We start from the raw sequence: 23,573 nt of genomic DNA, 5'->3' as shown, positions 1-23,573 counted from the left end.
TGAGGTGCTGGGCCCGCGAGCCCCCAGACCCCCTCGCCAAGCGCGGCTCCTGGGGCAGACCTGACCCCAGAGGCTGGGGATCCCAGGCCCTGCTGCCCGGTGTGGCCAACGTCGTGCTCTGCTGGGAGCCCAGAGGCTGAGCCTGGGGGAAGCGGAGGCGTTTTTTCCCTCACCGCCAGCTGCGTCTCTCTGTAGCGCAGCTCCTGCAGCTGACCTGGGCCTTGGCCACACCCTCTTCCTTCAGTCTCCAGGTGGCCTGGTCTCCCAGGGATGTGTTGGCTTCTGCCCTTTCCCGCTCTTCTGGTGCGTTGGGGTCACCTCCCACTTTAACTGTCCTGGAATACTGCCTCAGCACCTGCTTCTGGGGGACCCCCCCAAGCGAGCCTCCTGCTTCTGCTTCAACACCCCCTCTCTGACCTCTCAGCAGGACCCTCACTCTGTCTCTCTTTCGGGGTCCCAGAAGCATCGTTATCCAGGCAGCGGGTGGGGTGGGGCTGCCCTTTGGCCTAGCGCTGTTTGCTCTCTGATTACCAGGGGAAGGCAAAGGCAGAAAGGGGGCGCATGGGGGGCGCGAGCAGGCTGGGCGCCCACTGCATGGACCCGTCCGAGCGCTGGGGACTCGGGCCAGCGCCCTAGGGAGCTGGTGCAGCCCCCCGGGCCTGGGACAGCAGAGCCCCCTGGTTACACATAAAGCTCTCCTTACATAACCAGCGTGAAGATACATGAAAAGCTCCAGGCTAGTCAGAGCAGCCGCGGATGGACGAGAGCCTAGATGGACAGACGCCGGGAAAGCGGTGAGTAATGGCTGGAAAGCCCCAGCCCTACAGGAAAGGGACGCTGGGCGGGGCAGCCCTGTGGGCGAAAATGGTGGGACAGACAGACGCGGGGGCGCTGCCCGCTCCTAGGGCGGGGCCACACGGCCGTGCAGGCGACCTGCGGGGTCTGAGCTTCCAAGACGCCCCCCCCCCAGCCCCCGGCCTCCGTCCCGCTGTCCTCGCCCACCTCGGCCGCTTATCTCAGGAGGGTCACGGTGGCGGTTCCCTCCCTGGGATGCAGAGTTTCATACAGACCCCCACCTGGCCCCCCAGCTGCTCTGGACAGAAGCCGAGCCCACCTCACCGGCCCTGCTGCCCGGGTGGGAAAGCAGGGTACCCAGACCCCTTCTGAGTCTCGGAGGCAGTGAGGATGGGGTGGGGGGACAGGGAGAGGGGAGGAAGGAGACAGGGAGGGGACCAGGGTGGCCTCAGAGCCCTAGGGCCTGACTCCGGGACATGCCTGTCCCCTCCCACCGCCCCCAGCATCAGCCCCTCCCGGCACCCCCAGGCCCCTTCCAGGCAGCCCCAGGCCCCTTCCAGGCAGCCCCCTGCCCACTCCCACCCAGGCTCCTGACGCCAAAGCGTCCCCCAATCTCTTGCCCTCACCGCTTCCTGGGACCCCAGAGTGCATGGGCCCAGCCCCCATGTCTGAAGGAGAGCCGAGCCCGGAGGAGGGCCCTTTGTTCTCCGTTCCTCTGGTGGGGGCTGCCCTGTCCTCTGCCCCTCCCGCCTTCACCTGAGCTGTGCTCCGCGTGGCCCCAGGCCCTCCCCTCCCCTGGGCAGTGGCTGTCCCGGGAAAGCAGTTACTCCAACTCACTAAGCCGCGGGCCTGGTCTCCGGCTTCCTGGGACACAGCCCCAGACGCGTGCAGAGATGCGCGGCGCATCGGCGCTGGCCCAGCCGTCCAAGCCGCTGCCGCGCCCGCCCTCAGCCGCTTCCGGTCCTGTGAAGCGGCTGCCCGCCGGCCCTCTCTGGGGACCCTGTGGGTGCAGGGTACGTGCCCTGCCGGCCTCACGCTGTCCCTTTTTAGAGCAGTATTTTCGCCCAGGGAGATGCCACTGGTCACCCAGCCGCTCCTTACCCGGAGGCCCCAGTGCAGCAGCCTGGGGGTGGGGAGAGCCCCGGCACAGTCCAGCCGAGGGACAAGGACCGCCCCCCCCCCCCCCGCTACATCCACCAACAGGAGCCTTCAGCCCCTCTTCCCTCAGGGGACTCTGGACATTTTTACCCCCAGCAAGTGGCCAGACATGGAATGTTCTCAGGGGACCCCAAAGTGACTCAGGATTGGAGGGTACTCACAGGAGCTCTGGGGCTGCTGAGCAAACCAGTCCACCTGGGATTTCCAGCTCCGTGGGTGGAGACCCACTCCTGTCCCCCCGCAGTGGAGGGACATGGGACCCCAGGATGCTGCCCCACCAGGGAATGAGGGAGCCCGCCTGGGGGGGGCATGGGGTGCCCCAGCGGAGTGTGGCCAGCAGACCCACCGTCCCCCAAACAGCACCTCCACCAGTCTTTGGGGTCCTGGAAGCCCACCACGGTCCTAGCGCTGGGGCAGAGGCTCAGACGTCACGCGTGGTCCCTGTTAAGTTCAGGGTTCGCGCTGGGTCACTGTTAGCCTCCTGGTCCCCGATCCAGGACTCCCCTGCCTTTAGCCTTTCGCTCCCCACTTCCCGCCTGGCGCCCCGCTTGGTAATGTGGTTGCTGGCTTACCATGGAACTGCTCTTAGGAAACGCGGGCTGTAATCCTGAACCTCGGGCTGGGAGTTCACACCACTGACCTTGACCCTAATCATCGATCTGACTGGGTTTCATCTCCATTTTACTGTTGGCTTCGTTTGTCCCCCTGGCTTTTGTCCCTCTTTCCTTGTTCTTATTTCAGTGTTTGCCGTATTCATTTAAATTTATCTATTGACTTTTTGGCTAGATCTCTTCATAATTTTTTAAGTGGTTGCTTCCCAATTATAATAGAACCCTAACCTTTCAGTCTACTTAGCGTTCATATTTTGTTAAGATTTTTGACGTGGACCATTTTTAAGGCCTTTATTGAATTTGTTACAACATTGCTTCTGTTTTATGTTTTGGTTTTTTGGCCGCGAGGCATGTGGGATCTTAGCTCCCCGACCAGGGATCGAACCCGCACCCCCTGAACTGAAAGGCGAAGTCTTAACCACTGGACCCCAGGGAAGTCCCTAGGGTTCATATTTAGCACTTCAAGTAACACGTAGCAGCCTTACAACCACACAGACCCCTTTCCCTCCTCCCTTCTTTAAAGATACTGTCCCGCTGGCCCTCTGGCCTCCATGTTGGTTCTTACATTTTTGGTTGTTTTTAAAAATTTTGCGCCTGTTTATTTTGCGTCTGATGTCTTTTCAAGAATAGACTTTCTAAGACCAGATCTAGGTTTACAGAAAAATTGAGCAGGAAGTACAGAGGGCTCCCATCCCCTTCCCCTGGCTCGCAGGTTCCCCTGTCGCTAACATCCTGCATTAGTGGGGCGCGCCTGCTACACCTGATGGCCAGTGTTGCTACCTTATTGTTAATTAAAGTCCACAGTTTGCATCAGGGCTCACTCTTCTTTTTAATTAAAAAAATTTTTATTTATTTATTTTTGGCTGCGTTGGGTCTTTGTTGCCACGCGCAGACTTTCTCTAGTTGCGGTGAGCGGGGGCTACTCTTCGCTGCGGTGCGTGGGTCTCTCATTGCAGTGGCTTCTCTTGTTGCGGAGCACGGGCTCTAGGTGTGCGGGCTCAGTAGTTGTGGCTCGCAGGCTCCAGAGCACAGCCTCAGTAGTTGCAGCGCCCAGGCTTAGTTGCTCTGCGGCATGTGGGATCTTCCCGGACCAGGGCTTGAACCCGTGTCCCCTGCATTGGCAGGCAGATTCTTAACCACTGTGCCACCAGGGAAGTCCCCAGGGCTCATTCTTGGTGTTGTACATTTTGTGGGTTTTGACAAGTGTATAATGACATGAATCCACCATTATGGGACCACACAGAGCAGTTCCATTGTCTTAAAAGTCCTCTGTGCTCTGTGTACCCATCCCTCCTCCCCACAGCCCCTAGCAACCTTTTCTCTGTCTCCAGTTTTGCCTTTTCCAGTGGGCCATATGTTAGTATCACACACTGTGTAACCTTTTCAGACCGACTTCTTCTACTTAGCAATAAACGTTCAGCATTCCTCATGTCTTTCTGTGGCCTCCACGGTGTTGGATGAGAAATCAGTGGTCGTGTGAATTGCTCTTCCCACATGTGTAATGTATCATTTTTCTTTAGCTGCTTTCAAGCCTTTTTCTCTGTCCTTGTTTCTTAGCGGTTTACTTGTGATGTGTCTGGGCATATGGCGTTCTTCGACTTCAGCCTGTTTGCGATTTGCTGAACTCGTGGAAACTGTACATTTGCTTCTTCCCCCAAATTCGGGACATTTTGGGCTCTTATCACTTCAGATATTTTTCTGCACCATTTTTTCCTCATCTCCTCTGGGACTCAAATGACACAAATGTTAGATATTGTCCCACAGATCCCAAAGGCTCTGTTCATTTTCTTTTTCAGTTTTATATTCCTCTCTGTTGTTTAGGTTGGAACTTTTCTGTTGATCTAAGTTCACTGACTCTTTCCTGTCATTGCCATTCTGCTATTAAGTTGTCGATGAAAATAATCAATAAACAATCAATAATAAGACTAGAAAAGAGTTTTATTTGAGTCAAACTGAGGACTAACCTGGAAGCCCACTTCCCAGATTATGCTGAGAAACTGCTCTGGAGAAGCAGGGTTTTTAGCAGTTTTCTATCTTGTCAGAACAAAGAACATTAGCAAGTCAGGGATGCATTTCTTCAAGGTTTCAAAATAAAAACAGACTGGCACGTACCCAGCAAATCAGTGTGGACTTGGCACCTGAGAGGGAGGCTTATCATCAAAGGAGGACCAGTATTGGCCTCCCAAGAAGAGGGGCATGTAATCTTTTTTTTTTTTTTTTTGTGGTACATGGGCCTCTCACTGCTGTGGCCTCTCCCGTTGTGGAGCACAGGCTCCGGACGCGCAGGCTCAGCGGCCATGGCTCACGGGCCCAGCCGCTCCGCGGCATGTGGGATCTTCCTGGACCGGGGCACGAACCCGTGTCCCCTGCATCGGCAGGCGGACTCTCAACCACTGCGCCACCAGGGAAGCCCTAATCTTTATTTTTAACATGGACATTGTTTACTTCTGGTCAGTGTGCTCTTTTCTTTAATAATTAAAGCAGATGTACAGTGTATGTTCGATAGGCCACAAACAGGCTGTTCTAGTCAGCATCAAAATCAAGTTAACTCATGCATAAGCCAGAACGGCTTTCCCGTATCTCAATATGTGAAAATTTCTTTTATCAAAATCCACCCAGTGACTTTTTAAAATTTCAGATGTTTTATCTTTCAGCTCTAAGGTTTCTATTCAGTTCTTTTTTGTTGTTCCTATTTTTCTACCAAGAATTTCTATCTTTCCATTCATTTCAAGTGTATTTTACTTTACCACGTGGGGCATAGTTACAGCAGGTGCTTTAAAGTCTTTGTCAGAGAACTCCAGCACCTGGGTCATCTTGGGGGCATCTAGCGATTGTCTTTCTCTTGAGAATTTTGTGGTTCCTTGTATGTGGTGTAATTTTGGATTGCATCCTGGACATTTTCAAGATTATGTTGTATAGACTCTGGGTCTTGTTAAAAACCTCCGGAAAATGTTGGTTTTTCTTTTTCTTTTCTTTTTTTTTTTTTTTGCGGTACGCTGGCCTCTCACTGTTGTGGCCTCTCCCGTTGCGGAGCACAGGCTCCGGACGCGCAGGCTCAGCGGCCATGGCTCATGGGCCCAGCCGCTCCGTAGCATGTGGGATCTTCCCAGACCAGGTCACGAACCCGCGTCCCCTGCATCGGCAGGCGGACTCTCAACCACTGTGCCACCAGGGAAGCCTGGTTTTTCTTTTTTTTAAGCAAGCAGTGCCTCCACTTGGGTCAGACCACAAGTTCCATCTCACCTCCTGTGGGCTGTGGTCTCCATCCCAGTTCAGCTATCAAGGTCTTTGCTGTGCTGCTGTAGGTCAGTCCCAAGCAGGGTTCAGCAGAGAGCCCAGGATGGAACCAGCTTCATACACAGAATCAGGAATCCTCTTCTCCAGCTCTTTCCTCTCCAGGATTTCTCCCACAGTCTTCAGCCCACGAGGACCGCTTTTCCTCTTCCTCTGTCCAATGATGGAGCTCCTCCCAGAGCGGGGGCTGCTCCTGTCCCACTGTTGTGAGCAGCAGGCTTTCTCCTTCACCAGGAGCAGAAGCCCACACTTGATGGTGCAAAGTCATTGTAACTGGTGTAGCTGGTACAATACTTTTAGGCCACTAGATTCAAGTGTGTAAACATTGTAACTGTATTCTTCAGAGAATCGGTTTAACCTGTGTTTGGAAACCTCCATTCCCACTGATGGCAAGAAATAAATCTTAGTCAGATCAGAGGAAACCATGTTTTTTGTACTTTATTACATCTAGAATTTTCTCTTTCCCCTGTCTTGCTGGTGAATAGTGATATAGAGGTTGGTCAGTGGGTGACTCTAGTGAGTTTCTGGGCTGCCTGGAGATAGCGGTGGGAGGGGCTGCCGTGGTTCACCCTCCCAAAAACCTGTTCTGGAGGCAACTCCACGGGTGGGGCTCCAGCTACGAGGGGTTTGACTCCAGTTACAAAGCTGCCCCGGTGACCACAGAAGCCGTGTGCTGTCTGTGGGGTCTCTCTGGCCCTCCCAAAGTGCCATGTAGGATGGAGAGCAGTGGGGTGACCAGCTGCTGCTCCTGGAGACGACCACATGCGTCCACCTGTGCCCAGGCCATGCACACCCCTCGTGGGCTGGGAGCTCGGGGCCTGCAGGCATCCTGCTGCTGACCTCCCCCTGTGGGCTCTGTCCTGAACTGTGGGAAGGTCACGGGGTTGGTCAAGCCCATCATTTGCCTCAAATCTGGGGGGCAGTGCCACAGCAGGTACTGGTGGCCATCCCTGTGACCTGCCTGTCCTGGCTGTCCTAGATCTGTGTATGTTTTAGTTTACTTTAAATCACCTAGTGATTAAATAATTACATAACCACTGTCCACTCCTGCCCAAGTCTTCCCATGCAAGGGGAGCTCCAGGAAGAGGGATCATGTCCACGTGGCTTCATGCACTGCCTGGCACACCAGGGTCCACGGGGGGCTGGCCCCGAGACCCGGGCCCGTGAATGCCACGCTCCGGCCGCCTCATCTCTTGGGAGCATTGAGGATGTTGCTGTCATTGTGGAGACTGAACAGATGTTGGGAGAGGTGATGGGACTCCAGAAGCTGAGCTCCAGCAGGGATAGGCTACAGATGCCGGGGTTTAACTCAGAAGCCCACAAACCTGCGGAGATAAGGACAGAAACACGCTGAAAGTTTCCAGGAAGCTGCAACTCTGACACTGTTTGCAGGGAGGTGGGTGGCTAATGCCAGGTGTGGCCAGGGGGCTGCAGAAGAGGGTCCTGGATTTGGCCTGGGGAGGGAGAGCCCAGGTGAATCTGCAGAGCAGGGAGGCCCAGGCGTGGCCGTGGTCCAGCGGGTGTCACCGGAGGACTGATCAGCTGCTCTAGAAGGCAGCGCGGTCCTGGCCGAGCCACACGGGTCCTTCCCTGACCAGCTGGCACGTTATCCAGACGGTGGCGAGGACACGGCATCCATGCGAAAGCTCTGAGGCTGCCAGGCCTTGATCTGGGGCGAAGCCTCGAATTTTCCTCTTGGCAGAGCCAGACTCGGAGGAACACCAGCTGCCAACACAGCAGAAGGAAAACCTGTTTCCTTTACGTTCGTAGGAAGAAAACTAAAGTTCAGAACAAACGCCTGATAAACCACTAGGCAGACTCATCAAGAAGAAGAGGGAGAGGACTCGAGTCCATAGAATTAGAAATGAAAAAGGAGAAGTTACAGCAGACCCCGCAGAAATACAAGGCATCCTAAGAGACTGCTACAAGCAACCGCGTGTCGATAAAACGGACAACCTGGAAGAAATGCACAAATTCTTAGAAAGGTATAACCTTGCAAGACTGACAGGAAGAAATAGAAAATATGAAGAGACCAATCACAAGTAAGGAAATTGAAACTGTGATTAAAAATCTTCCAACAAACAAAAGTCCAGGACCAGATGGCTTCGCAGACGAATTCTATCAAACATTTAGAGAAGAGCTAACACCCACCCTTCTCAAACTCTTCCAAAAAATTACAGAGGAAGGAACACTCCCAAACTCATTGTATGAGGCCACCATCACCCTGATACCAAAACCAGACAAAGATACTACAAAAAGAAGAAAATTACAGACCAATAACACTGATGAATATAGATGCAAAAATCCTCAACAAAATACTAGCAAACAGAATCCAACAGCACATTAAAAGGATCATACACCATGGTCAAGTGGGATTTATCCCAGGAATGCAAGGATTCTTCAATATACACCAATCAATGTGATACACCATATTAACAAATTGAAGAATAAAAACCATATGATCATCTCAACAGATGCAGAAAAAGCTTCTGACAAAATTCAACACCCATTTATGATAAAAACTCTCCAGAAAGTGGGCATAGAAGGAACTTACCTCAATATAATAAAGGCCATATATGACAAACCCACAGCAAACATCATTCTCAATGGTGAAAAACTGAAAGCATTTCCACTACGATCAGGAACAAGACAAGGATGTCCACTCTCACCACTATTATTCAACATGGTTTTGGAAGTCCTGGCCAAGACAATCAGAGAAGAAAAAGAAATAAAAGGAATACAAATTGGAAAAGAAGAAGTAAACTTGTCACTGTTTGCAGATGACAAGATACTATACATAGTGAATCCTAAAAATGCCGCCAGAAAACTACTAGAGCTAATCAATGAATTTGGTAGAGTTGCAGGATGCAAAATTAATGCACAGAAATCTCTTGCATTCCTATACACTAATGATGAAAAATCTGAAAGAGAAATTAAGGAAATGCTCCCATTTTCCACTGCAACAAAAAGAATAAAATACCTAGGAATAAACCTACCTAGGAAGACAAAAGACCTGTATGCAGAAAACTGTAAGACACTGACGAAAGAAATTAAAGATGATACAAACAGATGGAGAGATATACCATGTTCTTGGATTGGAAGAATCAACATTGTGAAAATGACTATACTACCCAACGCAATCTACAGATTCAATGCAATCCCTATCAAATTACCACTGACATTTTTTACAGAACTAGAACCAAAAAATCTTAAAATTTGTGTGGAGACACAAAAGACCCCGAATAGCCAAAGCAGTCTTGAGGGAAAAAAACGGAGCTGGAGGAATGAGACTCCCTGACTTCAGACTATACTACAAAGCTACAGTAATCAAGACAATATGGTACTGGCACAAAAACAGAAATATAGGTCAATGGAACAGGATAGAAAGCCCAGAGATAAACCCATGCACCTATGGTCAACTAATCTATGACAAAGGAGGCAAGGATATAAAATGGAGAAAAGACAGTCTCTTCAATAAATGTGCTAAGAAAACTGGACAGCTACATGGAAAAGAACGAAATTAGAACACTCCCTAACACCATACACAAAACTAAACTCAAAATGGATTAAAGACCTAAATGTAAGGGCAGACACTATAAAACTCTTAGAGGAAAACTTAGGCAGAACACTCTATGTCATAAATCACAGCAAGATCCCTTTTCACCCATCTCCTAGAGAAATGGAAATAAAAACAAAAATAAACCAATGGGACCTAATGAAACTTAAAAGCTTTTGCACAGCAAAGGAAACCATAAACAAGACAAAAAGACAACCCTCAGAATGGGAGAAAATATTTGCAAATGAAGCAACTGACAAAGGATTAATCTCCAAAATATACAAGCAGCTCATGCGGCTCAATATCAAAAAAGCAAACAACCCAATTCAAAAATGGGCAGAAGACCTAAATAGACTTTTCTCCAAAGAGGACATGCAGATGGCCAAGAAGCACATGAAAAGCTGCTCAACATCACTAATCATTAGAGAAATGCAAATCAAAACTACAATGAGTTATCACCTCACACCAGTTAGCATGGTCATCATCAAAAAATCTAGAAACAATAAATGCTGGAGAGGGTGTGGAGAAAAGGGAACCCTTTTGCACTGTTGGTGGGAATGTAAATTGATACAGCCACTATGGAGAACAGTATGGAGGTTCCTTAAAAAACTAAAAATAGAGCTACCATATGACCCAGCAATCCCACTACTGGGCATATACCCAGAGAAAACCATAATTCAAAGAGACACATGCACCCCAATGTTCACTGCAGCTCTATTTACAATAGCCAGGACATGGAAGCAACCTAAATGCCCATCGACAGACGAATGGATAAAGAAGATGTGATACGTATACACAATGGAATATTACTCAGCCATAAAAAGGAACAAAATTGGGTCATTTGTAGAGACGTGGATGGATCTAGAGACTGTCATACAGAGTGAAGTAAGTCAGAAAGAGAAAAACAAATATTGTATATTAACACATGTATGTGGAACCTAGAAAAATGGTACAGATGACCCAGTTTGCAGGGCAGAAATAGAGACAGATGTAGAGAAAAAAACATGTGGACTCCAAGGGGGGAAGTGGAGGGGAGTGGTGGTGGTGGGATGAATTGGGGATTGGGATTGACGTATACACACTAATATGTATAAAATAGATGACTAATAAGAATTTGCTGTATAAAAAATACATAAAATAAAATTCGAAAATTCAAAAACAAAAGAACAAATGCATGGTGAGAGAGCGCTCAGTTTTGTCTCCGGGAATCCGCAGGTGCAGGTGTCATCAGAGGAGGTGGAACTGGGCGGGCACGACCTGGGTCTCAGGCCAGCTTTGCCAGGAAGCACCCACGTGACCCTGAGCATGCTGCCCACCTCCCCAGCCTCAGTTTCCCCGTGTGCAAGTCGAAGTGGTTGGATGAGAGCGAGCTGGTGCCGCCGTGACTCCTGACAGTCTGGTCGGCAGCATTTTAAACACTTAAACATGAATCGCCTGCGTTTAAAAGGAGGGCACGTCACCTAAGCTTCCAGCCTTCCTGACAGTCAGTCTGCGAGTGGTCCGCCTTCCCGCGTGGCTCCAGTGTGGGTGGGACACCCGGTCCCCGGCTCACTGCCATCCCCGTGCCACCCCTTCTCGCGTCCCTTCCTGCCCGGCCTCTGTGGCCACCGACTTCTCACACCTTGTGTTGGCGTTTCCAAACGCCACACCCGGAGCTGCCAGGCCTGAGGGAGCGGCCCTCCTGCCCTGGGAAGTGGTCCGTGCCGATGGGACAGCCCCCTCTGTCAGCTGATGGTCCCCTTTCAGGCCGAGGCCCTGGCGTCACCGCACTCCTGACACTTTCAGTTCTTAACAAACTCGAGCTGCACGTGGTTAGCGTCCCAGGTCTTGGTCTCCCCGGCGGGCCCGGCTGCGTCAGGTTAGAGGGGAAGGACAGATGCCACGCCCAGAACCGCTCACCTGTCTCCTGAGGCCCCACGCGCCAGGCGGCACCCAAGGCACAGGTGCACACACGCTCGCACGTACACACGCACACGTACAGATGTATTATCTACCCTCACAGGCATTCCGGCCCTTTCTCGTGCCCCCTGCGCTGTGTCTTTCTGGATTCCATCCACCTCCAAGGCCTTTCTGATGTAGCTCTGTTGGGAAAGGCGGAGGTGAGGACACACAAGAGGAGGGGCCGAGGTCAGATCCGTGGAGCGTGGGCCTTGGGCTCCAGGAGTTCTAGTCGGCCAGGGAGACAGGAGCAGGTGCCAGGGAGGGGTGGCTGGGGCCCCGGGGTCCGCGGGGCATCACGGGGAGGGGCTACGGTCTGCAGAGATGTGCTTCAGCGTGCGGGTTTGGGGAGGGTGAAGCGACCGTGGTCTGGTGCAGTGGTGAGGGGCCAGGAAGCCCCCAGCCCCGGTCCCAGTGGAGGGGAGGGAGGGGAGGGAGGGAGGGTGCAGGGAAGGCCAGGACAGTTACAGCAGGAGACGCGGGGATGCGCAGGGCCAGGGGAGGCTCTGCCGTCTGGTGATGCCCTCTTGTCTCAGAAGGTGCACGGAAGGTGAGGGGGTTGGGATGGGTGGGAGATGGGCATGGGTTGGGGGCGCAGAGCCACGTGGGCGGGGAGGGGAAGCCCTTGGAGCCGTAGGCTTCTTATGTGTCGATGATGGTTGGGACAGGGGTGCAGGCACCTGGAGACGGCTCTGTGGGTCTCAGGCCGGCTGGGGGAGATTAAGGTGCGAGTGAGTGAGTGAGCACAGGTGTGTATGAGTGATTTGGGGGGGTGGTGTGATGTACGTGCATGCGTGTACGACGTGTGTGCGTGAGTGGTGTGTGTACTTGAGATGTGTGTGTGCATGTGTGAGCGGGTCCCGGGGCGGGGGGTACACCGGGGCTCAGCCCCTCTCTCCTCCTGCAGATGGAGGTGCAGACATCAGCCTACTTGCCAAGTTCAGGCAGAGGGAATTTCCCCAGGCCTGGAGCCTGGCGTTCCACCCCGAAATAAGTGTTTTGAGAATTGAGAAGGCGGCCACTGGAACTCTTAAATTTTTTTTTTTTTTTAATGCAAGGGATTTAGGGGAAATGCGAATAACTTCAAGGGGCCATCCTGAGCTCAGGACATTACGGTCAGCGTGGTTGCTGGCCCTGAGCAGTGAAACCAGAGCTCCAGAATGTTCTGGGCCCCCACAGTGTCAGCTAGGCCTTCTGTTTCCTTCCCGAGCCAGGGAGTGGGACTGGCCGACAGGGATTGAAAGAAGGCCACACTCGGGTTAAACCGACCAGTCAGGGTTCCTCGAGTATTTGGACATTTCCAAAGACTGAACATGCACGGACTTCGTGATCTGAAATGACAGGAAAGTGCCCTTTGAGGGAAACTTGTGATTCCCGGCGTTCCTAAAATCTCTTTAGTGTTGAGTTCTGAAGAAGTGACGGCCAGGCCCCTCCCTTGGTGGCCTCTGCTTCTGCAGAAGCCCGCGTTGCATGCTGTCCGAGTGGGTGGAGACGGCAGGATGTGTTGGAATTGCTTTGCTGGGGACACTCCGTCTCCCCTGTGGTTTCCCTCGGGGCCTTGTTTGGATGGGGTGTCGGGGGCCTTAGTCCCCAACTCTCTGTTGGAGGGTGACTTCTAAAGGATGTACCTGGAAATGCAACCCGGGCATTTCTGTCCTGTTGGGGAAGCTGCAGCCGGACGTCAGGGGCACCAGCGGCTCCCAGAAAGACTGTGACTTGGGGACGACATCAGGGTGACAGTGGCGGGCAGAGGGTCAGAGCTGGCTGGGGACCAAGGGCACATCACAGTCGCTCAGCTGTGGCCCAGGCTGTGGTGGGCTTGGAACTCACTTGGAACTCAGGATGGCCTTGGGTCAAGGAGGGCAGGGCCTTTGGTGCCATGGGAGTTTTCCAGAAGGGTGGTCTCCAAGTTTTTGTGATCGCCATGGACTGCATGTTCGTGCCCCCCAAAATCTTATGTTGAAACCCCAATCCCCAGTGTGATGGTGTTAGGAGGTGGAACATTTGGGGGTGATTAGGTCATGAGGCTGGAGCCCCTGTAACTGGGATCAGTGCCCCTTTAAGAAGAGACCCCAGAGGGAGCTCGCTTCTCTCTCCACCAGGTGAGGACACAAGAGGACGCAGTCCACAAGCCAGGAAGTGGGCCCTTATCAGATGCCAGATCTGCCAGTCACTGAGTGTTGGACTCCCAGCCTCCGGAGCTGTGAGACATGAACGTCTCTGTTGTTTAAGCCCCCAGTCTGTTGTGTTTTTGTCATAGCAGCCGGAGCTGACTAAGACACCGACATCCCATCTTTTTAACAGTAAGGAGTATTTGAGGAAATACTCTCAATATATGCAGATGCATTTATTTTTGCGTGTCACGTGGACCAGCATACTAAAATATTATACATTATAAAGTATAGGCATCTTAAACACTTTAGAAAGATGAGGTACAAAGCGGCAAAATGGAAAGGTCCCTAGGTTCTCCTCGTGCGTTTCTGGGGCGCACGCGTCTCCCCTTGTTGTTTTGACCCTGGTTTAGAGTTGGGGGCCGTAGAGAGTTTAGCCTCACAGGAAGCACAGGCTTGCTTTTTGCTGCTGTTAACTTTTTGTCAAACATTTTAAACTATTTATTAAGAATCTTTCCAAACAACATTAGAGTGCAGAGCATCATGGTCCATTTTATTTGACCTACTAATCCCCTCCCCTGCTCTCCTCACCCCTTCCTCTCCCTATAGGTTCTTTTAAAGCAATCCCTGGACCTCACTTCATCAGAAAAGTACTCTAATATGGGGCTCTGCATATTAAAGGACACCTGCTTGTTAGAGTTGGTGCACAGTTTGCTAGGACGCTGCAGGCTCTCTGAATTCTTCGTTTCCCTTCCTTCTCCCCTTTCCCTTTGCTTCCCCTCACCTCTTCCTTCCCTCCACCCCAACTGTCACTCACTGATTGAAGACACCGGGTCACGGGTCCAGTAGAGTCTCCTGTGTCCTGGATTTGCTGGCTGCTCCCCTGTTGTGGCATTTACAACGTTCCTCTGTCCCCGAGTCTCCTGTAAACCTGAGAGATCAGCTCCACCTGTTACCAGGAGGTGCAGGAGCTGGGTCATGAGGAGGCTGCCCCCCCCCCCCCCAAGGACAGCAAGTGACACGGTCCCCTCTTGGCCCGGCTCTGCCCTCACCAATAGGACCGTGGGCACATCCTTCACCTCCTCGGGCCTCAGCCTTCCTGTATGTGGAGGTCGGGCTTGTTCCGACGTATCCAAGGAAACAACAGCTCTGGCAGTAGAGAAGCTGGCCGATGTCCTTCCCCTGGGGATCTAAGAGGGAGCAGAGCGCTGCCCTGAGACCCCCTGAGTTACCTTGTCCCCCACCATCATGAAAGGTACCGGCTCCCCACAGGCTGGGAGAACGGAGAACACAGCCCCTGGATGATTTGCTGTGAGGCCTCCTCTACTCCTGGAATCCTGGCTGAGAGGAGCTGGCGAGAGGAACGCTCTGCAGAGAAATATCGAGGCATGTGAGAGTGTGTGCTTAGAAAAATGAATTTACTCCGAAAGATGGGCCTCAGGCGAGAAGGAGGGAGCAGTCCTACCCAGTCGCCGTCGTCAGGAGCAGAGTTCGCTACTGCCTGCTCCCCTGAGGCCCCGAGGGCTGCTGTGGGCCAGGTGGTGCTGGCTGTGCGGTGGGCACAGCCCTGGCCCCAGGCTGGCCGCGGGCATCCAGCTCCGGGGCGCAGGTCCGGTGGTCCTCATCGGCTCCTTCCTCGAGGGAGGTTCTCCAAGCGTGCCCCAAACACCGCGCTCCAGCGGGCCCCTCGCCAGGAACCTCCTTCGCCTGTGCTCCCATAAATCATGTTTCTGACACCATGAAGCCACGTGGCGATTTGTCAAAGCAAACCCGGGCTGGCAGAGGCCTGTCCCAGCCCGGCCCGCAGGCTCCGGCCGCCTGGCCGGCCGCCCAGACTGTCGGGCTGCCCAGATCCCGAGGTGGCCCGTGTGGAGCCGTGTCTGAGGGGCACGGGGGGCCTCGGGGGTGCGGCTGGTGACCTACACAAGCTGGATTTGTCCCAAATGACCATGCTGCAGCCTGACTCTCCTCCTCCTCCTTTTAAAATTCATAGACAACTTTTTTAGAGCACTTTTCCCTCTATGGAGAAATTGATGGAAAGTACAGTCTCCCACCTCCCCGCCCCCATTGTTTGCATCTGGCTTTGGTGGCTACACTTGGTACAAGTGATGAGCTGGCGTTGATACGCTGTCATTAACTAAACTGCTAGTTTACATCAGCGGAAGGCATACATACCTGGCCTGTTACCCTTTATATGACGCAGTGTGTGGGAGTCAGAGCCAGGCAGGCGGGCGACACCATCCAGGCTCCTTCACGGTTTTTCTGCCTTTGCGCTTGAATCTGTACAAACTTTTCCTCAGGTGGTGGGGCTGGTGTGTGGGATGATTCACTGCTCAGGATACCAGGAGGGTCGAGGCTGGAGAGGCCTCAGTCTCCATCTAGGGCAGATGAGGAAAGGGTGAGCGGCAGCAGCTTCTCCAGGGCCAGAAGCTTCTCCAGGACCTGCAGCTTCTCCAGGGTCTGCAGCTTCTCCAGGACCTGCAGCTTCTCCAGGGTCTGCAGCTTCTCCAGGACCTGCAGCTTCTCCAGGGCCTGCAGCTTCTCCAGGACCTGCAGCTTCTCCAGGGCCAGCAGCAAAAAAAACCTCCCCCCACCATGTGGTCAGTTGGGTTAATCAGCTCTGACCCTGCAGGCGAGGGGGTAGCCTTAGCCTGAGGCCTCAACAGGACCACCTGTCAGAACACAGCACGTCCTCATCTGCACAAAGTGTCCAAGCACAAGCGTGCACGTGTGCATTGCCTGAGTGTGTGCTGGCTGGTGTGTGCTGTGCGTGTGCTGTGTGACCAGGTGTGTCTTGGGTGAGTGAATTGCATGTGCGTTGCACGCATGTTGCATGAGCATCTGTGGTGTGTTGCACGTGTGGGACGGGGGGGCGACCCCTGGGCACCGGGAGGATGGCATCATGGTGACTGTTGGCCTGAGGAAGGAAGTGGTGACTGTGTCAGAGGAGTGTCAGGAAGTAGACACAGTTGCAGAACCGAGGCTGTAGCTCATTCCTTCCTGAATCTCTGGCTTCCAGCCCTCCGGGCAGCGCGATGCAGGGTCCTTCTCATCCTCGCAGCCACAGCATGTGGTGGTTTGATCCTTCGTCCGCTGCTTCTCCCCACACCAGGCAGAGGCCATGAGGCTGGGCTGGGCTGAGCTGCCGGCCGGGAGCAAGGCTATGGTGGGCAGCGGCCAGACCAGGGCTTCCTGGGACCCAGCACGTTAACTTTGCTACTTGTGATTCACAACTGAAGGCAGGACTGCTGCTGCGGTCACGACCACACCTGGAATGACACCAAAGTCCCAGAGGAGCCCCGTGGAGTGGGGGGGCTGCCCCTGTACCCCCGCCTCCCCCTTCCTGGGTGCCGAGGCATCTACCCGGCCTTTCTGGAGACCAGGGGTTGCTTCCTGGCCTGCCTTGGTGGGCTCGAGGCCCCTTGCCACGTCCTGGTGGGTTCCAGGTCCTGTGGCTTCAGCCAGAGCTGTGGAGATGCTGTGGGCACAGGTGTGCCGGGAGCTGCCTGCTTGGTTGGGGAGGCAGGCTGCTGCTGAGGTGGGGAGAGCGGAGACCTGGCTTCTCTCCTCTGATGTCTCTATTTGTCATTCGAATAGATCAAAGGCCAGAGGCACCTCTGGAGTCCTGATTTTAAAGGAAGGAGAGGTCAGAACTACAGGCACCTCCCGTCCGGCTCTAGGAAATCCCAGGCTGCATTCTGGGTCACCGCTGCGTGGCCAAGAGGCTTGGACCCTCCTCCCTCCCCGCCTCCCTCCCCCTCCCACCATCCTTCCTTCCACCTTCCTCCCACTCTGCTCCCTTCTTTCTTCTCTCAGATCTTCATGGGGGGCCTCCTGGGGCTTGGCTCTGGGCTGGGTTCCCTGGGAGCTCCATGAATGGCCTACAAGCTAGTCCTTACTCATGAAGACTTTCAAATTGAATTGAGACCCCATGTATCGAATGAACAAATGAACGCCGGGCACTTCCGTGTGCCAGGCTTCTCTTGCCGGAGCTGAGGCTTGTAGTGATGGTGGGGATGATGGGGGAGGTGTCGGTGTTGGTGAGATGTTGGTGATGGTGGAGGAGGTATTGGCGAGATATCACCAGCAGGTGATAGCGGCAGCAGCGCTGACAGAATGTTTGGGGAACTTGCTCACCTCAGTCAAGTGGACTCAGGATGTCCTGCTGTGGACTCAACTGGACCAGCAAGTCTGGGGTCACCCAGCTAGGCTACTGGGCATCTGTTTGCGTGAGGACCCAGTGGGGGGCAGCCGGAGATGCTGGATGGCCAGCTTGTGCCCAGGGTGGAGACTTCCTGGGGAGGGGGCATCATGGGCTGCTCGCGGCAGCTTTCCAGGCAAGGGCAGGAGGCTGCTGGGAGGGGGGATTCGGCATTGCTGGTCAAGTGCACAGCTGTCAGTCGCCGGGTTGGCAGCACGGACTGTGTAATGCGCTGTCTCTGCACCCAGCCCTTTAAAAGCCACGAGCCTGGCAGAGGTGTCTTGTGGAGGCCGCCCGATGGGACCGTGGCCTTTACTCCAGGGATGCAGCAGCCCAGGGTCTCCTGGGGCGGGCGGTGGGGGGGCACAGAGAGCTCACTCTGTCACAGTTGGAGCCTTGGGTGACTTCTGAGTAAGGGATGGCTAGGTCTGCAGGCAGCTGCTCAGGCACAGGGGATTCCTTAGAGGTTCGATTCCAGGGAACAGGGTGAGGGAGGGGCTGAGGGGGCGGGATAGAGGAGAGCCAGGAGGGGCAACGAGAGGCCAAGTGCCTGCGGCACTGTCCCCGCGGCCGCAGCTGGAAGCACGGTCTGCTGCTGCCCACCTGCCCCGTGGTCTCGGCCGCCGTCACGCACAGGGAGCTGCTTCTGGGAGTGGCCGCCTGTGGTTAGGTGGAGGCTCTGGGGGAAGTGGTCCTGCCAGGGCAGCCGCTTCTGCCCTTGTCTTGCTGCCCGCGGAGTGGCCAGGAGGTAGGGAGGGCCCGCGCCTGCAGGGACCAGACCCCGCCCCGGCCCTGCCTGTGAGCAGCCCCCAGGGAAGCGGAGGGCTGAGAAAATCAAGGGCATTCAGCTGCAATGCCCTGCGGACAAAGTCAGTTCGGGAACTCCCTTCGGCAATGTTCCCAGCCCCCAGGAGAGGGCCTGTGCCCGCGCTACGTGGCGGAGCCTCTCAGCTGTCACCCCAGGAGGTGACATGAGGACAAGAGAAGAGGGGTTTGCAAGGCAAAGGGGCCTCCAGTCAGATATGGGGAAGCGGCTCCTGCAGCCGAGGAGAGGGTCACGCTGAGATCGGCTCTGGGCCTGCCCGGGGGTCCTGGGGGGGTGGGACAGATGCCAGGCCGCTGCTCCTGGGACACACCCCAACCCTGCCAGCCACACCGGAGTTCAGTCAGCAGCCCCCGCTGGGCCAGGGCAGCCCAGCCTGGGGCCCAGGGGCCCAGGGATGCTGGCGGCTCTCAGAAGACCTCTCATTCCACCCTCACCCCCTCCCTTGACCAGCCCCGCCACGGAAGCGGGGGGTCCCCAGTGACCCCAAACCTAACACTAAATGTCACAATAAGAAAAGGACATTATTACATGTTTGTTCAGAATGTGAGGCCAGGGACTTCCCTGGCGGTCCAGTGGTTAAGACTCCACGCTTCCAATGCAGGGGGTGCGGGTTGGATCCCTGGTCAGGGAACCAAGATCCCACATGCCGTGCGGCACGGCCAAAAAATAAAAATAAATAAATAACAATAAAAAGAATTTAAAAGAAAAAAGAAGGTGAGGCTGGAAAAAACCCCTGCTCCCCTGGGCAAGATTTTCTAAATAAAATGACGCCTGCCCCAGCTGGAACCCCCACTGAGCTGTTTTCAGGGGTGAGGTTGCTGGCTCTGCCCCACTTTCCTTTTTTTTTTTTCTGTAAGAACATTTGACATGAGCTCTACTCTCTCAACAGATCTTTAAGGGCACAGTACAGTATTAGGATTTATGAACACAACGCCTGTAAACAGAGTTCGAGAGCTTATTCACCCTGCGTAACTGAAACTGTACACCCGTCCCACAGAAATTCCCCATTTCCCCTGCCTCAGCCCCTAACAACCACCGCCTACTCGCTGCTTCTATGAGTTGGTTATTTTAGCTTCCACGTGGAGGTGGAATCATACGTTATTTGTCCTGTGCTGGCTTGTCTCACTGACCATAATGTCCTCCAGATTCCTCCGTGTTACCACATACGACAGGATTTCCATCCTTTTAAAGGCTGAATTCTACTCCATTGTATGTATGGACCACATTTTCTTTCTCTGCTCATCTGCAGATGGACACTTGGGTTGCTTCCCCGTCTCGGCTGTTGTCAATAGTGCTGCAGTGAACAGGGGAGTGAAGGTATCTCTTCCGGATTCTGATTTCAATTCTTTTGGATAAATACGCAGAAGTTGGACTGCTGGATGATTTGGTAGTTCTAGTTTTAAATTTTTGTAGAACCTCCATTGTGTTTTCCATAATGACTGTGCCGTTTTGCATTTTCACCAGCAGCGCACGAACAAGCATTCCGGTTTCTCTGCATCCTCACCAACACTTGTTGTCTTTTTGCTGATATCCATCCTAACAGGTCTGAGGTGATATCTCATTGTAGTTTTACTTTGCATTTCCCTGATTTTAAAATATATTACAAACCGCAGTAATTAAAACAGTACGGTATTGACCTAAAAATACAGACATATAGACTAATGGAACAGAATAGAGAATCCAGAAATAAATCTACACATATACAGTTAACTGGCCTTTGGCAAGGGAGCCAAGAACACACGATGGGGAAAGGACAGGCTCTCCAACAAACGGTGCTGGGAAAACTGGATATCCACACGCAAATGAATGAAGTTGAACACTTATGTTACACCAGACACAAAAATCAAAATGGGTTAAAGGCTTAAATGCAAGACCTGAAACTGTGAAACTCCTAGAAGAAAACATAGGGGAAAAGCTTTATGACATTGGTCTTGGCAATGATTTGACACTAAAAGCACAAGCAACAGGAACACAATTAGCCAAGCAGTATTGCAACAAACTGAACAGCTTCTGCACAGCAAAGGAAACGATCAACAGAGTGAAAAGGCAACCTACAGAATGGGAGAACATATCTGCGGACCTGATCACTGGTTAATATTCAAAATATATAAGGGATTCCTAAACTTAGCAGCAAAAATAACTAATAACTTGCTCGAAAAATGGGCTAAAGACTTGAATGAACATTTCTCCAAAGAAGACACACAAATGGCCAACAGGTACATGAAAAGATGCGCGACAGACAAATGTCGCTAATCATCAGGGGCTGAGCTCTGGACGTCCAGGCGCCGTGGGTAGCAGGGCTGGTGGGGGTCCACGCTGCCCACGTCCAAATGCTGCTTGGCCACTTCACACATATGTCTCTGGTGGGGAGTCATTGAATGCTCTGTGCCTCGGTTTCCCCATCTGTCAACGTGAGGGATCATGGCCTGGCCTCTGCAGGGGAATGGGTGTGAGGCGGCTGTGTGATGTTCCACGCAGGGCCAGCTCCCCGTGTGGGTGGACCGCTAAGCTCGCTCACCCTCCCAGCAGCGGGAGGTGCGCTGTGTTCCACAGATGCTGGGGTGACCTCAGAACAAACGAGCACGGCTGTGGTCAGGGGCCCCCACCTCCCATGGCCTCGTGCTCTTGGCATGTCCTGAACTGCTAGGAGACCGGCTGTGCTGTGTCCGTCTGTCTGTCCGCTTCTTTCTCAGGCATACATCCGGCTATACCTTTTCACACCTGCTTTTCCAACCAGCCCCCGGGGATGGCTTTCCTCTGCCCATTTCATGCATGAGAACCCAGAGGTGTGGTGGCTTGCTCAAGGCCACACAGCCAGGTGGAATTTGGGGGGTAAAATCTGAAAGGTGGTGGGGTTCCGGAGCTCCCCTGGTCACCCGTGATCGTGATGGCCAAGGCCGGGACCCAGGTGGGAGCCACTGCAGAGACCCCAGGTCCCTGGGTGCAAGGGGTCTCCTAGCCCCAGGGACTGGGGGTCACGGGGCCTGCCCCCCACCCCAAGCAGGGACGCCGAGAAGCAGAGTGGCCCTGGACACCCCACCTCCTCCACATTTGCACACCCGAGGTGGGGTTCCCCCCAGAGTGCTCAAGATTCCCGTGGTGAGCCCCGGGTTTCCTGATGTGAAGAGCCCTGTCCACGCCAGCCAAGGTGCTTCAGAACCCCAGGGCTTCCTGCTCCACGTAAAGCCGTGGGCGGTCACGCCCCCCTCCCGCGTGGACACGGGGGTCTTGGCAGTCCTGCGACCCTGGACGAGTTACTTGAGGCCTGGGAGTGTGCGGAGGACCCTTCTGCTTGCGGTCAGGGAGAGGATGGGTGGGCTGGCTGCAGCGCGACCAGGTCACCATGGACGTGTCCCCGTAGTGGAGCTTGGCCTTGGCACCCAGATGAGCCCAGACTCACGTGGGGCAGCTCCAGGCTGGGGGAGGGGAGGTGGACGGCAGAGTCAGGGCCACGGGAAGTGTCCTTGGTGCCCACACCCGGACGGCGTCCACCCAAGGCCGTGGCCTGGACGGCTCCTTCCACGGCTGAGAGGCCCTGGCATCGGCAGCCCTGTGCCCGGGAAGGGGGCAGGGGCACCCTGGAAGCAGTGCCAGGAGCTCACGGGGCAGGTCTGGGGAAAGGGACAGCTTTCTGGGAGGTGCAGAGGGGAGTGGACGAGATGGGGCGGGACGATAGAGGCAGTGATCCAGGGTACAGGACACGTGCCCCTGGGCTCCGAGCTGATGGAAGGAGAGACGCCAGAGCGAAGACCACTCACGGGGCACAGAGTGTCCAGTTGCAACATGCCAGGTGCGTCCAGGACGCTGGGTGCTGTGGGCCTGGGAGTGACGGGGTCCGAGGAACAGGGAGACCTCTGGGCCGGGCCCCCCGGTGACCGTGACCGCGGCGTGGTCGGCGGGCCGAGGGCGCACTGCCCTCGGCCTCAGCAGGCCTCCCAGCTGGCGGCTGGGCCTCACGTCCTCGGCCGCGACGTGTCACAGCATGTGGCAGGGTGGCCCTGTGGCTGCCCACAGCCCTTACACAGATGGACACGGGGTGGGTGTCTGCAGGGAGCTCGCCCATCCTCTGGGGCACTGTCAGAGCCCCCTGGGCAGGCGGGGGCACAGGACCCTGCCCTGCTCAATCCCGCAGGGCCTGTTAGTGGTGCTCACAAAGGAAGGTCTCTTTCTGTACTGAAAGCGTGAGCTCTGTGGCGGGAGTGGTAGCTGGAGTGCCTGGAACAAGCGGGGTGCCTCCCTCCCCCGTCGGGGGGCTTTTTGCACAGCTGGCCCTGCTGTTCCTGCTGCGTTTAGGGCTGGAGTGGGGGGAGGTGGGGCTGGTGCTCGGTCACTGTCCTGGCCTGGGCTCCCCCTGGTGACCACGCAGGCATGGCCGTGACAGGGTCCTAGGGTCTCCTTGTCCAGTCCCACCACTGCGCACCAGAACCCCCAGCCCATCACCTCGGGCCTGGCCAGTGCCCCCTCCCCTACCGTGCACACTCCTGGCCTGTGTGCCCAGCGGACCCCAGAGCCGCCCTGCAGCCGGGCGCCCGAGGCCAAGGAGGTGGGGACGTGGATGCAGCCTCGGAGCACAGACGTGGATAATTCAGCCTTTCAAACTTCAGCGATCTTTAAAGTGTTCCTTTTTCTCTTTTGATTCAGGGTCTTAACGGGATCCCAGGCATTCCAAGGACTATTTAATATTTAAACAGTTGCCTTCACTTCGCAGGTCGTTGCAGAGTATGGGGGCTGGTGAGGATGCCCATGGAGCCAGCAGTGAGGCGGAGCCAGGGCCACAGTGGAGGACAACGCCTCCCGGAGACTTGGGAGGGGACATGGGGGGAGGGGTGTGGGAGGGGGAGGGGGGAGGCGTCCCCACTTGGCACCTAACTGGTCATGTGACCCGGGATCCAGCAAAAGCCCTGTCTGCACCTCAGTGTCCCCATCTGAGAAGTGGGTCCACGAATGCCTTCTACGACCCAGGGAACGAAACAAACTGCATAAACAGAGAGAAGGGTGTGGGAGGGTCCAGGAGGGCCCAGGGGCTGGTGAGCCGGCCACCAGGGACAGCACTTGTTCACAAAGGAAAGTGTGGATGCCTTGT

General features: G+C 54.6%; 1 long non-coding RNA gene across 1 annotated transcript; it reads left to right on the top strand.

Moving 5' to 3' along the window:
- Nucleotides 1–172: 172 nt before the first annotated feature.
- On the top strand, nucleotides 173–23,317 carry LOC141278629 (uncharacterized). Its single transcript, XR_012331657.1, has 3 exons — nucleotides 173–303; nucleotides 712–794; nucleotides 23,199–23,317. It is a non-coding gene; the product is annotated as an uncharacterized lncRNA (long non-coding RNA).
- The last annotated feature ends 256 nt before the right edge of the window (nucleotides 23,318–23,573 follow it).

Source organism: Tursiops truncatus, chromosome 4 (assembly GCF_011762595.2).
Source record: "Tursiops truncatus isolate mTurTru1 chromosome 4, mTurTru1.mat.Y, whole genome shotgun sequence".
NCBI lineage: Eukaryota > Metazoa > Chordata > Mammalia > Artiodactyla > Delphinidae > Tursiops > Tursiops truncatus.
The sequence above is the reverse complement of the archived record's forward strand: the minus strand, read 5'-3'. Positions and strand labels throughout refer to the sequence as shown.